Below are 13512 nucleotides of genomic sequence, written 5' to 3' on the forward strand. Positions count from 1 at the left end.
AAGACCCATGACCTTCAGATGGTCTGAACTAACTGTAATGCAAATACTTAAATTTACAGCATACAGTAGTTTACAGCATACAGACTGTAAACATGTTCAATGGACTTTGGTTTAATGTTGATCTGCTGCTTATTAAATAAGGGGCAATCCATACATTGTACGCTGGTTTTCCCTGCAAAATTGCAGCCTGTCAAAGCTATTCTTTGTTTACAATTAAAATAAAAAAATAAAAAATGACAGGACTATATTCTACACAAGTAATGTGTAGCTTGGCCCCAAGGGTGAAAAGTAAAGGGCACGTTATTTTGGTACCCCTTGTGCTAGTGACATACAAAGAGAGTTTGTTCTTTTCCCCCCGAAGCCAGAGCTCTGTTCCTTAAGTTCATATTCAGAACAAAACGCTCAGGAGAAAACAGTTCAGTTTTTGGTAAGATGGAGCATGCCAGTATATAAACCTCTCCTAGAGATGATTAAGAGGTGTTCCATTAAGCTGCAATTTTGCAGGGGAGGGGGCTGAGTGCTCATAACAATTATGTGAAAACAAGTCAATGCAGGTTAGTAATTAACCTATTAAAAGGGATATATCCGCTCACACAGGAGCCTCTGTCACGATGCTCAGCATACTGAGCAAAATTTCCAATGCGGCCATAAATCAAAGGCTGGAAGCAACATCTGTAGATATTAAAGAAGCAGCCACTTAAAACAAGAGTAAGCATTACAGCTCGGGCTAAAGATATCCTCTGCTCAGAGCTCTCGTAGCATCCTGTTGACCTCTTTTCCCAAAGAAAATAGCTTGACCTTATTCTAGATAGCTACAACTCTTGTGAAGTTCAGTTTTCTTCCGTGCTGTACCTTTTGAGTTTACTGAGACTGAAACAAGAAAACCAGTTTTTTGGACTCTGGGTTCAATCAATGAGCAGTTAAGGGAAACAAATGTAGAACACAAGTATTAAAAGCAAATCTTTACTGAAAGTTGTCTTTCTTTCTACCCCTCTCTCTCTTAGGAGTGACAAGCAAGTGCGTATTGTGCAAAAGCCTGGTTGCGCCTGGACAAATAAGCAGAACAGGGCAAGCAGCTCATTTATTTCAATTTCAAACTTTGGGGAGACGACTTGTGTTTAGTCTTGGTCCACAAATGCAGCCAGGGCCCATTTCCCATGACTTTTTAAAAGTAGTACCACCACAAAGTTATTACCAAACACACATTTAAATAAGCAGGAGGATCTTTTCTCATCTCCTGCCATGGCACACAACCTTATGCCTTCCGTCAAGTGATTTGTAAAAAAATAAAATGCTTGAGACTTTTGGCTTGTTATGCCAACCACAATTTACAGTCTTCGAATGATGACATCCTCCCTGTAGCAAGAAAAATAGGACTCTAACAGAGAGTGCAATTTTTTAAAATGGGTTTTCCAGCTGTGATTCAGTGAAGTTGAACACTAAGTGGCAGTACTACAGAGGGAAAATTGTTCCGTGTTGTTGAATCTCAAAGAAAAGGCCTTTCTTTTTATCTCTTTTCATTAAATAAACAATAGTGAACAGCTCTTTTTCAATTGCCTCATATTGAGAGTTAAGTAGCGATTTTATCTTCAGCCCTGAGTGAGATATACTGGCCTGAACCCAAAGAGTTGTATTTCCTCTGTTCTTTCAGAGCAGGCCCCAATCCTTTTTACCAGAGACAGGCCTAACACTAAAGGCAACAAGGCCTAGGGCAGGCACGGTGGGCACCAGGGTGGGCCATTTGCACAGAGGAGGGAATTCAAGCAGGAACAGCTTTTGCCACACATACATGATATGGTGCACCTCCTATGGGGCTGTGTATTGGCTTGAGGGTCAGACAAGGGTTCAAATCCTCTCTTAGTTCTCAAGGGCTACACACACACCATGCATCCAGAGCACAGCATCACCCCCCTCAAAAAAGAAGAAGCCTGTGAACTGTAGCTTGAGAAGCTCACAGGAGTAGAAGGCAGCCATTTCTGAGGTAATTCAAACTGTGCTGCTAGATAGGCTTCAGGTACAGTGGTACCTCAGGTCAAGTACTTAATTCGTTCCAGAGGTCCGTATTTAACCTGAAACTGTTCTTAACCTGAAACACCACTTTAGCTAATGGGGCCTCCTGCTGCCACTGCGCCACCGGAGCACGATTTCTGTTCTCATCCTGAAGCAAAGTTCTTAACCTGAAGCACTATTTCTGGGTTAGTGGAGTCTTTATCCTGAAGCGTATGTAACCTGTGGTACCACTGTAGTTCCCTGGAGATGAATGAGGAAGGGCCATAGCTCAGTGTAGGGCATCTCCTTTGCCTGGAGATGGTTCCAGGTTCAGTACCAAAGATCTCCAAGCAGGGCTGGTAGATAACCCCTGTCTGAAATCCTGGAGAGCTGCTGCTGCCTGCCAGTGTAAACAGCGCTGCACTGGATGGCCAAATGGCGTGACTCAGCATAAGGCAGTTTCCAGGGTTTCTTCCCTACTTGCTGACACCAGTTTCCATCCCCGACTCCAGATATGGGGAGAGACGATGCGAGCGGTGAGGCCTGCCTTTATTCAGAAACTTTCTCTGGACAGCATGTAAGAGTTCACAAAGACGGAAACATGAGGGAGCAAGGGATGGTTACTTCCATACTAGCAGTGTACTCCAGAATTAATACCATTTCATTACTCATTTATTGCAGATGATCCAGATGAAATCACTGTGAAACAGTTTTGATCCAGTGTGCATGCATGTTGCACCCTTTGCAGACATCTGAAATCAATGTATGAGACCCTTCTGTGTGTGTCTCTCTCCTTCTTTCTCCCTTGTCTCTCAAGCTATAGCATTTGCAAATTATCAGATGTTCTTCAGCCTTGCCTGGATTAGTTTTCAGTTGGCTTACTCAGAACCAGAGGCCAATCCTGACCAGACGCACTGGGAAGCTAGTAGGTAAGATGAAGAATAGAACCAACCCGTATCAATGTACAAGGTGATGGCGATTGTGCCAAGACTGCACAGAATCATTCAGCAGAGATTCTATGGGCATCTGCCAGAAATGCTGATAACTAATGGATAGTTCTCATGTCCAAGAAAGTGGTTGACTGCCTGCAGTGGGTGTGGTTGTGGTGTCTCCAGAAGACAGCCCAAAAGGTGCTCCTGGATCCAGCATTGTCAATAATGACCTTGTTGGGTAGGTTTGCTTTTCACAGGCTTCAGCTGGTTAGGCAACTGCAATCGTTCCTGGACTAAGCCAGCTTGACCTCAGTGGTTCAGAAATTGGAAACCTCAAGACTGGGCTCTATATGGGGCTTCCCTTTTGTCTGCTCCAGAAACTGCAGTTAGTGCAGAATGCTCCAGGATGATTGCTGACAGTTTGTCAGGTAGAGTCCATCAGCATAAAGTAAAAAGGTAAAGGACCCCTGGACGTTTAAGCCCAGTCAAAGGCAACTATGGGTTTGCGGTGCTCATCTCACTTCAGGCCAAGGGAGCAGGCGTTTGTCCACAGACAGCTTTCCAAGTCATGTGGTCAGCATGACTAAACTGCTTCTAGCACAATGGGACACCATGACAGAAGCCAGACTGCATGGAAACACCGTTTACCTTCCCGCCACAGCAGTACCTATTTATCTACTTGCACTGGCGTGCTTTCGAACTGCTAGGTTGGCAGGAGCTGGGACAGAGCGGTGGGAGCTCACCCTGTTGCAGGGATTTGAACCGTCAACCTTCTGATCATCAAGCCCAAGAAGCTCGGTGGTTTAGAGCACAGCAACACCCATGTCCATCAGCATATTACACTTGTGCTCAAAGATCTTCACTTGCTGCCAGTTTGCCATTGGGCCGAGTTCAAGTTGCTGCTACTGGTATATAAAGCCCTTACATGCTTGGGACCAGTTTACTTAAGGGATTGCCGTATGGCAACATCTGTACTTCAGAATTTCCAGTCTCCAAACATGAGGCAGCTGCCATAATTGTATTCCTTTAGATGTCTGCTGAAAACATTTCTGCTTTAGTTACATGTGTTAATTTTTGTTAGAAGTTTTTAAATTACTTTTACAGTGGTACCTCATTCTTAATTTGTTCCGGAGGTCCGTTCTTAATCTGAAACTGTTCTTAACCTGAAGCACCACTTTAGCTAATAGGGCCTCCTGCTGCCGCCATAGCACGATTTCTGTTCTCATGCTGAAGCAAAGTTCTTAACGCGAGGTACTATTTCTGGGTTAGCGGAGTCTGTAACCTGAAGCGTATGTAACCTGAGGTACCACTGTAATTGTATTTTATTGAAGATATTTGCCACCCTGAGATCCTTTTGGAGGAAGGGCAGGATATAAACTTTTACAGAGAAATGAATAAAATACCATATTGGCCCAAATATGTTGCACCTTTAAAATTGGAAGTGAGGGGAGAGAAAAAAATACCCAAATATAAGCTGCTCCATTCCTTGCTGTTCCGGGGGGGGGGGGCATGGTGCATTGCCAACAGCCTTTCCCCTCCATCGCTCTCTCCCTTCCCAGTCTTGGAGGAGAGGAGAGGGACTATGTGCAGGGCGGGCCCCGCTTTGCCACACTCCTGACTGCATACCGTAAGGTCGTGAATATAAGCCCCACTTTAACTTTTCACAGTCGGAATTTGGAGGGAAAGTGAGGCTCATATTTAGGCCAATACAGTGTCATCCTAAGCACATAAAAAGAGGACCAAAGTTAAGAGTCAGAAAGATATTTCAGATTTTTAGGAGCCAACCTCAGTTATTCAAGACATATAAAGGAATTATGTATATATAATTTTAAATTAATAGGAGCTATCCGCAATTTTTTTGCGCTCAGGAAAACTACTGTGTGAGACTCAATCATAGTAATAGACGTAAGTTAAAAGTATTGCTGCTTTGAAGTTACATGAATAGATGGCACATGCCTACTGAAGGTGAAATAGTAAGCCTTGTCATTCATGCTGCCAGTCAGTGGCTCAATGAAATTCACTCAATGGGGCAGTATAAACAAGTAATCATCATTATCTTTTTATTTTACTCATGCCACACAGCCTGGACCATTGCCTCCGTGTGTACGTGCATTTATAAATATCACAATGGTTTCAATTCTGAGTATTTTTATCAATCCATGAATTAAAGATAACACAGGTACTTGCTGTATACTACCAGGATAGATTCTCTGCATACATTAAAACTCAGTTACTAGAAACATAAATAAGTAATGGTTATTGATCTCAAAACGGTAATAACCTCAAAAAAAATGTATAGCAAACAAAGTAATTAAAAAAAAGTACTTTTGGAAAAAAGAAAAACCCTTAACGTTCAAGGCAGGAAGCTAATGGCAATTCTGGGAAAAAAGAATGCACGTGGTTGTAACACATTGCTCTTTTAATCTTATAAAAAATTGAAGAATTAGAGCAATCAATAGCACACAACAAAGCTGCCAAATAGTTCATTCATGGTTTGGACATCTGAAAATAATTACTAGGTAGCATTTTCAAAAGCACCTCATTTAGGTGACTTGTAGCATAAGCAGAATTGTATTTACCTGGAAGTAAGATGCACTGACTTTAACATAAATTAAAGAAAGTTGATGAGGACAGTGACTGCAGCTGCGATCCGCAGCAGTGATGGTTGGTGGGAAGAGAGAAATAAACCCCTTTAAGCATTGTGAGACTTACCTCTGGGTAAACATGCACTGAATTGGTGCCCCCCCCCCACCATTCAAATCTCACCTTAGCCACATATTTGTTCAATGGCTCTTAGGCAGCCTTCTTCAACCTGGTGCCCTCCAGATGTTTTGGACGATGACTCCCATCAGGCTCCAGGCAGCACAGCACAGAGGTGTCATCCCAAACAGCTGGAAAGCACCTAGTGGGGGAAGGCTGGCCTTACGTGAGCCACTATTATCAGCTTCAGCAGTACAGTATGGGGATGATAATGATCTACTGGGCAGGGCTGTCGTAAGGATTATCAAGGCAGTGTACTGTATATGAAGTGTTTCAAGCACAGTGAAGTGCTATAATGCATTATGAAGTCTTGCTGACACAGCAGCCTAATTCTGTTGCTGCGCCTGTTTGAGATCCAAATACGAATGCTAAAAGAGTTGTGATAATAACTAGGATGGGATACCTAATCCTCTATGCTACTCAGTGCTATCAAACAGTTCCATGTGTATGTCAGCAAGATCCTAATCAAACTTACTTGGATCCAAGAGGCATTTAAAATAACAGGATTTCATTCCACATTCAGGACTGGGGTGGCAGGAGCTTAATCTGTGGTCCTCAGTTATGCTTTGTCATGCATGCAATGCTTAACTAACCTATGAATCCCCAGGTTGCAAGTTGAATTTTCAAAATAGTCTAGATCTTGAACAACCAGATTCTCAAATGGCCAAAGCAACACAATCCCTGTTGAAATGGAAAGTGCTTATTCTGTGGGAAAGAGAATGGCAGACCCAAGTTCTGTTACAGTACTAACTAAACTTTCATGTACATAAGGGGCATGGAAATGAATGGGATGAACACTTTCAAATAATGGATAGGATTCGAAGTGCCATCTGTACACTGAGCATTCCCAGTCTCTCCCTTTCCACAGCAAGCCCTGGTGTGGATGTGCACACACTATATGATGCTGCAGAAGGTCAAGGGGCGGGGGGAATCACTGTGTGCACACAAGACTACTTTAGACAGCCATGTGGATCTCTTTAAATCCTGGTCACTGTGATAAGATTGGGATCACAAATTATTGCAGATCTGATAAAGCAATGAATGGGAAATGAATATTCTCTGTTCTTGGAATGAGTGGATGAAATGCACAGGTGAGTATTGCAGAAATATATAGAGATTGCTTGCTTTTATTAAGTTATCTTCCCCCATCCACCGACTGAATGCACAATATAAAAGGAGTTTAATAATTTACGGAAAGCATACACAGAGAGAGAGAGAGAGAGAGACTTCCGTCTAGCGAAGTAGACAAAAAGGACAAATAACTTTATAGCCCTGGAATTCCAGTTATGGTAACCGGCGTGTTTTAAATTCCAGTAAAGGTTACATTTCAACAAGTGTCTCTTTCCGTTCACTTACTGAGCCTTGCTGGCTTGTGTAGATGCATAATTCTGAGCTGCAGCCAACAGAGTAACTTCCCGTTACATTCCATTTATAACCTCTGGCAGTGTGTCATACCTAGGCGGTTATGCATCCCCACTGCCGCTGCCACACATCCTAATTCTCTCTACAGCAACAACAACAACGTCAAGTTGCCCAAGTCATCAATATATCTCTACATACACTGAAGAATGAGTGAAACTTTTTGTTTCCAGGAGATGACACTCAAGTTTGATTTTGAATCACAGTGATGGAAGGAACTTGAGGCAATGCTAGAGGGAATTACTCCCCGTTTCTTGGGCTGGTGGGGAGATGGACCATGCAGCCACCACTGCACACAGGCAAACCTATGTCACTCATTTCCCAAGCAACTAGCTGCAACAGACTTGCATTCCTTGGAGCAGGTTAAAATCTATGCACCCCAGCATCCTGATCGAAACATCCTGATCCTTGAAACATGGAGGTTCCACTAAGCTATGATAGCTAATGTGTGTAAACAGATGTCTCATCCATAAATTTATCTACCCTGGCATTGACCGTCCAGATATTGTTGGACTCAAAGTCTCTGGTGGGGCTCCATCAGCCTGTCAGAGTCCAGGGTTGGCTGGTGCCCATTGAGACAAGCAGGGTTGTACGCAGGGAGACCACCACTGGCTGGTGGAGCCAGAGCCAACTAATACTTGTTTTGTCCCTATCCTCCTCCCTGCATTACATGGGGCAATGCTGAGACCAAGCTGGAGGAAGGTGACAGGCAGTGGAACCCCTGAAGGTGGACTGAGGATAGTGGGGCAGCACCATATCCGCCCTAAGGAACCGCCTGCCATTTGTCCCAGGTAGCATGGTCAATGCAGCAGTCCATATCTAGAAATCCAGAGTTCCCCATCTAAAAGTGCATCCCCATATATGCTCATTCAGAAGTTAAGCCAATTGAGTTTACTACCATGTAAATGTATAATGACTGCAGCCTAGACTTAATTCTCAAAGCCGTGTGAAGAACAGCTCCCCCAGATTCACTTTTGTCCCCATGTCCCCCCCCCCTCCGTTTAAACCATTAGGAACTGCATTCTTTGCTTGCAAGCTCATTTCTGTACCCAAATATTTTGGCAGCTTCTTCCCGTTAATCATTAAGATAAACATTGGTGGGTGGGCATTGTATTAAAAGGAGAGTGATCTCCAGTAATTTTCAGAGAGAGAGAGAGAGTTCCAAGCAGGAACCCATTTCCCTCGCTTTCCTACATCTCTCACACATACAAGATTGGTCTCCGTCGCTTAGAGCGTTTCTCTGCCTTTGCTGCCATCAGGAAGCGTTCCCCGCGTCCTGCCTGCTCTCATCTGGGCAGGAGTGCTCATGCAAAAAAGTTCCTCTAGCACATCATGTTACACAAGGAAATCCCCCTCTGGATGCGAGGCCCCTCTGAGCCAGCGATGTAAGACGCATCGAGCCTGACGCGGATGATCCCACCTCGCCCAGCGTGGAGCAGAAGACCTCCCACTCCCATTCAGAGGTTGGCGGCGGCGGCGCTTTGCTCTGGAATCCCGCCCTCTCCTCTGGGCCTTGAGCCGCTGCGCCTCTCTCTCTGACCAGCAGAGGGCCCCCTGTCCCATTAAAAACGCACAAAACCACCACCCGAACAAACTCGCTCACGCAACTATACCACCACAAAAATCCAAGGAGTATCGCAATTGCAGCGCTGCTTGGGTTGTTTTGCTGGTTTGGGGGGGGGACACGCCCCCCGTCACAAAAAGCCACCCTTCCTTCCCTTTCTTCCTTCCTTAAACCCGCAGCTGCAGTCTTAAGAAGGCCCCCCTAAAAGGAGGGGAACCCCTACCTCGCCCACCAGTAATCGCACGGCAGGCAGCCAGCCGCCCCCAAACCCGCTTCCTCCGCTCCGCTGCGCTGCAGCCTCGAGGGGCTCCCCGCCTCTCCACGTACCGTCGGAAGGGACCAGCCGGGGGAAGCCCTCCCTGTTTGCCTGGGCTCCAGCGAGTGGGCTCCAGCGGCGCGCCTGCCTCGCTCGCTCGCTCTCTCCTGCCGCCCTCGGACACCCACCGCCTCCGTCGGGTGGGCTTTCCGCAGAGGAAAGTGCGCGGCAAGTTGCAGACAGCGAGCGAGCGAGCCAGAACTAAGTGCGCGCGTTGGTGAGCGAGGTCGTGCCATAGCCTGGCGAGAGGTGGCCACCCCCGGAGGCAGCGAGGGCGCCAACTCCCTGCCTGCCGCGAAGCGAGCAGGTGTCTGGTGCTCTGGGGGCACCACCCGAGAGGGGCAGATCGGACAACAAACCTCGCTCGTTTGGGCCACGGTTACCTAAGCGCTGCGCTCGCTCTCGGGCTTTACTTCCGAGGAAGCGGACGGGCCCGACGGGCGGATGGCGCCGCGATCCCCTCGCTCCCAATCCTCCCGCCCGCCCGGCGCTCCATCAGCTTCTTGAAGGGAATCACCCCCCCGGGAGGGTCCTGCCGGAGCCCCGGGTCCGCAGCTCCCCAGCCCTCCCCTTCCGACGCCCTCTCGCGTCTCCCGCTTTGCTTGGCGCCCCTGCTGCTGCCCCTTTCCGGGGCGCCTCTCTCTCCACCCAGTTCGGCTCGAGTCAACTTTTCTTCCCCCCCTCCCCGTCCCTACCTTGCCGTCCACACAAAGCCTGCTGGGGTCTCCTCCGGAGAGTCACATCGTCTCCCAGCCGTCCAGTCCCTGCAGCCGCCTCCTGCAGCTCCAGAAACACAGGAGGAGGCGAGCAGCTCGAATGTCTCATCAAAGCTTTATGAAGGGTGGGAGGGCAGCGGCGTGGTGGGGAGCCTCTGATCTCCTTCTCTCCCTTCCTCTCCCCCCCCCCCAGCGGGGCGGGGGGGGGCTGGCGTAGGAGCCTCTCTCGCACGAGCCCGCCTGCCCCCCCCCCGCCCGTGGCTGGCTTCTGCTCACTCAGGAATTATTTAGATCTCCGTTTGGGCTTCGATTGGTCAAGCCGCTTCCAAGCAGGAACGCCGAGGACTGGGGTGCCCGCTTTAAAGGAACCGCGGTGCCTCTCCCACCCCATCCCAATGCCGGACGGCAAACACCGTTTGCTCCCTAGAAGGGGAGGGCTCCCTTTCGCCTGCTACAAACTTTATTGTCCCTGCCTGGGTAGGGTTGGTCGACCAGATCTCTCTAGAGAAGGAAGAGGATCGGGTTGGAATAGACACCCAGATCGCTTCCCCCACCCCTTATCGCGAAGCAAAGTTGTAAATAACAACTGAAAGCCAGTAACAGCCACGCATATTGCAGAGACTTGTGCCTTCCCAGGTTAGTTTGAGCCAGACCCATCCGCAGGCTGGTCATGCTCAAGCCCCCTCCCCCCCATCACAATGCAATAGGACTACTCCGGAGTAAGTGGATTGGACAGAACGGCGGTGAGGAGATGGGTAGAATACCAATACTTTTATATTATTATGATTTCCCCCCTTCCAGTGCCTCGCTTTTAATAGCAATTTAAAAATCCATGGAACTGGGGCTTCTTCTCGAAATGTTACGAAATCCCTTAAAAAGCTGGAAAAGATTGGCTTACTTGTTCGTGCATTAAACAAACCAGATCCATTTAAATATAGCTCCCTCACTGACCTCTCCATAGTCTGCCTATTAAGAATGCAATCAAGATAATAACAAACATTCTTTATTAATGAAGGCTCCGGGTAACGTTACAACTAGTCACTTTCGAAGAGAACACGCAGCGGGCAAACGTGCTCGATCCAGCCAGCCGGCGGATTCTCTCGCAGACAGAACCAGACAGGCAGAAGCAACGCAACCCCAAACTCACCTTTCGCTTAAAAAACAACAACAAAGCCCCGCAAAACTTAATTTATTGTTTTGTTTCAAAAGCGCGCCTCCTTGCAAAAGCCAGCCACCTCAAGTGGGCTCCTGCGGGGCTGCTTTGGGAAGCGAGAGGGAGAAAAGAGACCCCCCCACACACAACTACTTGCCCAAATTTTGCAACTCGTCCCCTCCCGCGCGCGCAGCTCTTTCCCGTTCATGCCACCAACACAGATTAAATTATTGCTAGTGGAAATTGCGTGGCGGAGGTTAATAATTGCAACACACGCCCCGCCCCTTCACACACGACTGAGCAGCTTCCTTTGATCTTGGCCCGGACGGCGAGATCGCATTGTTTCTCAGCGGCTCGCCTCGGGTCAGCCTAGCGCCGGATCGAAACCTCCCGAGCGCCGCTTAGGGTGGGATGTGCGGACGGGAAGCCACGCGCGCCATGCGTGGAGGTCACGTGACGCCCCGCCCGCCTCTCCGAGGGAGACGCCGCTGGCAGCACTAACGAGGAACCGCAATCCCGACGCATGCGAAGGATGCCTCCCATTAGAGGGGGGCGGGGGGAGGAAAAATCGCTGCCAGCCTCCGGTTGCCGCCCCTGGCACGTGCTCGATGATGCTCCCTCGTCACTTGTTTCGCTTTCTCCTTAAAACTCTTGAAGAGGGTTTTCCCTACTTTGCGAAAAGGAGACATTGATTTGGAAGCTTTGAAGCCGCCCAGAGTGGACGGGGCAACCCAGTCAGGTGGGCGGGGGACAGTTTTTTTTTTAAAAAAACATCATCATCAAGCTGAAACACTTAGTTTTTTGTAAAGTATTCGTGCTTTTTCTTCCTTTCCTAAAAAGGTGCTGCAGTTGTGCCCTTAGCTTGTGCTGCCAAAGATTTTGGTTTCATAACGATCTTGAAATGTGGTCATCATTGCAGTCCTCTACATGTCCTCAGGAATTTCAAGGGGTTCAGGATTGCAGATCAAGGCTCCTAAACCATCTCCCAGGCCCATCGCACAGACAGCGACGCAAATATCTGTCTTAGGCTATCTACACACTATACCTTTAAGGTGCAATTGCTATTCCTCCTCAAAGAATTCTGGGTACTGTAGTTTGTTAAGGGGTGCTGGGAATTGTAGCACAGTAGTACCTCGGTTTTTGAACATAATCTGTTCCGGAAGACGGTTCGACTTATGAAACATTCAAAAACCAAGGTGCAAAGGGTGGTCTGCAAATTCAATAGAGAAAATTGGGGGGGGGGGCTCAGCGGAAGCTGTTTGACTTCCGAGGCACTTTCGTAAACCGAAATATTTGACTTCTTAGACGTTCAAAAACCGAAGTACCACTGTACTGTGAAGGGTTAACTACAGCACCCAGTATGCAGCCTCAGCTGGGACTAGTAAAATAGTGGATAGGCCAAGCAAAGTCAACAGTGCAAGGGTGGCTCACAGTATTTTGTACAACATAAAATGGTGCCCAGCTGCCTTCAAGTCAAGTTGCGTAGGACCCAAGGCCAGCCAAGGAAATTGCAGAGCTTCAAGAGGAGGGAGGAGACACAGGATATTGGAAACATTTCAGAAAAGAGCAGTCAAAATGGTCAAGGGGTTGGAGCAACTCCTCTACAAAGAAAGGTTCTGTCTCTGCTACTGGAGGCAACATACCTCTGAATACCAGCAGCTGAGAATCACAAGCAGATCCTTACTGGCTTCCCATAGGCATCGGCTTGACCACTGTGAGAGCAGGGTTTTAGTCTAGCTGTGCCCTTGGTCTGATCCAGCAGGGCTCTACTATTATGGTACACGAGGCAGACAATCCCATATGCACCTCTCCCCCTTCCAGGGAGCAAGAATCCATCCAGATGGTGATAAAGAATGAATGAATGAAATACGGAAGAAGGAAATGGCCAATATATCTTAGATTTAATAAGAACAAAAGAGGTAATTCTACAAGCGGCTCTTTTTAGAGGGATCACACTTACAGTGTGATCAAGAATACATCTCCTGAATATCCTGCCTCTAATTGCACCAGGGAAGTGTTTGATTTCGAGAAAGATCAGGTGCCACAGGTCATGTAAGCTTGCTGTTTTAAAGAAGCAGGGCTTCATTTGCCTTTAAGCAGGTATGTGACAGGTAGAAATGCTTCACCTCTTTGAAACTCTCTGTGGTATCTAGTGTTAAAGAACATGAGACCCTTGCCAAAAAGAAAAGAAAAAGAGATGTGAAAGTCCTAGGCTGTTGAAGTGTGCATGGTAGACTCCATCCACAGTCCTAGATGTGTGCAGGTTTGTAGTGCACACACATCAGTGAGAAAATGGTACCTTCAAGCATGTGCAGAGTACAATTGTTTATATTTTATAAGTTTATGTGATGCAGGGCTAGAGCCTGGCTCAAATCAAACTTCCTTGTTTTTCACTACTTGCCATCCTTCCCCAGTCATCTTCCTAGCAGTGCCAATGGAGGTATGCAGTCATCACTAACTAAAAGAGAGATGTTAATGTGAGGTCTCCAGGATCACAGTTGCCCACTGAGCAGACCCATTGCTTAATTTTTTACCATGTATTTTGCATGGTCGTAGTTGAAGACCAGAGGTCTGGTCTGACTGGATGCAGCTGTCCAAGGTCTTAGACAAGAATCTAACCCAACTCTGTTGCCTGAACTTTTCTCTCTCTCCCTGCTGAACTA

At 47.4% G+C, this 13512-nt stretch overlaps 1 protein-coding gene across 5 annotated transcripts in view; it reads right to left on the reverse strand.

Annotated features, from left to right (window-relative positions):
* Positions 1-13512, reverse strand: part of BDNF (brain derived neurotrophic factor) — a 68134-nt gene that overhangs the window by 26428 nt on the left and 28194 nt on the right. The window contains exon 1 of one of the 5 annotated variants that reach the window (XM_053389596.1): positions 9676-9886. The exons of 3 other annotated variants lie outside the window; for them this stretch is intronic. The gene's annotated coding sequence lies outside the window, so the exon portion shown is untranslated. Of the gene's footprint in view, positions 1-8991; positions 9119-9675; positions 9887-13512 lie in introns of those variants that run through there. One more of the 5 variants, XM_053389620.1, reaches the window with a different exon arrangement.

The sequence above is a fragment of the Podarcis raffonei genome, chromosome 1, assembly GCF_027172205.1.
Source record: "Podarcis raffonei isolate rPodRaf1 chromosome 1, rPodRaf1.pri, whole genome shotgun sequence".
Taxonomy (NCBI): domain Eukaryota; kingdom Metazoa; phylum Chordata; class Lepidosauria; order Squamata; family Lacertidae; genus Podarcis; species Podarcis raffonei.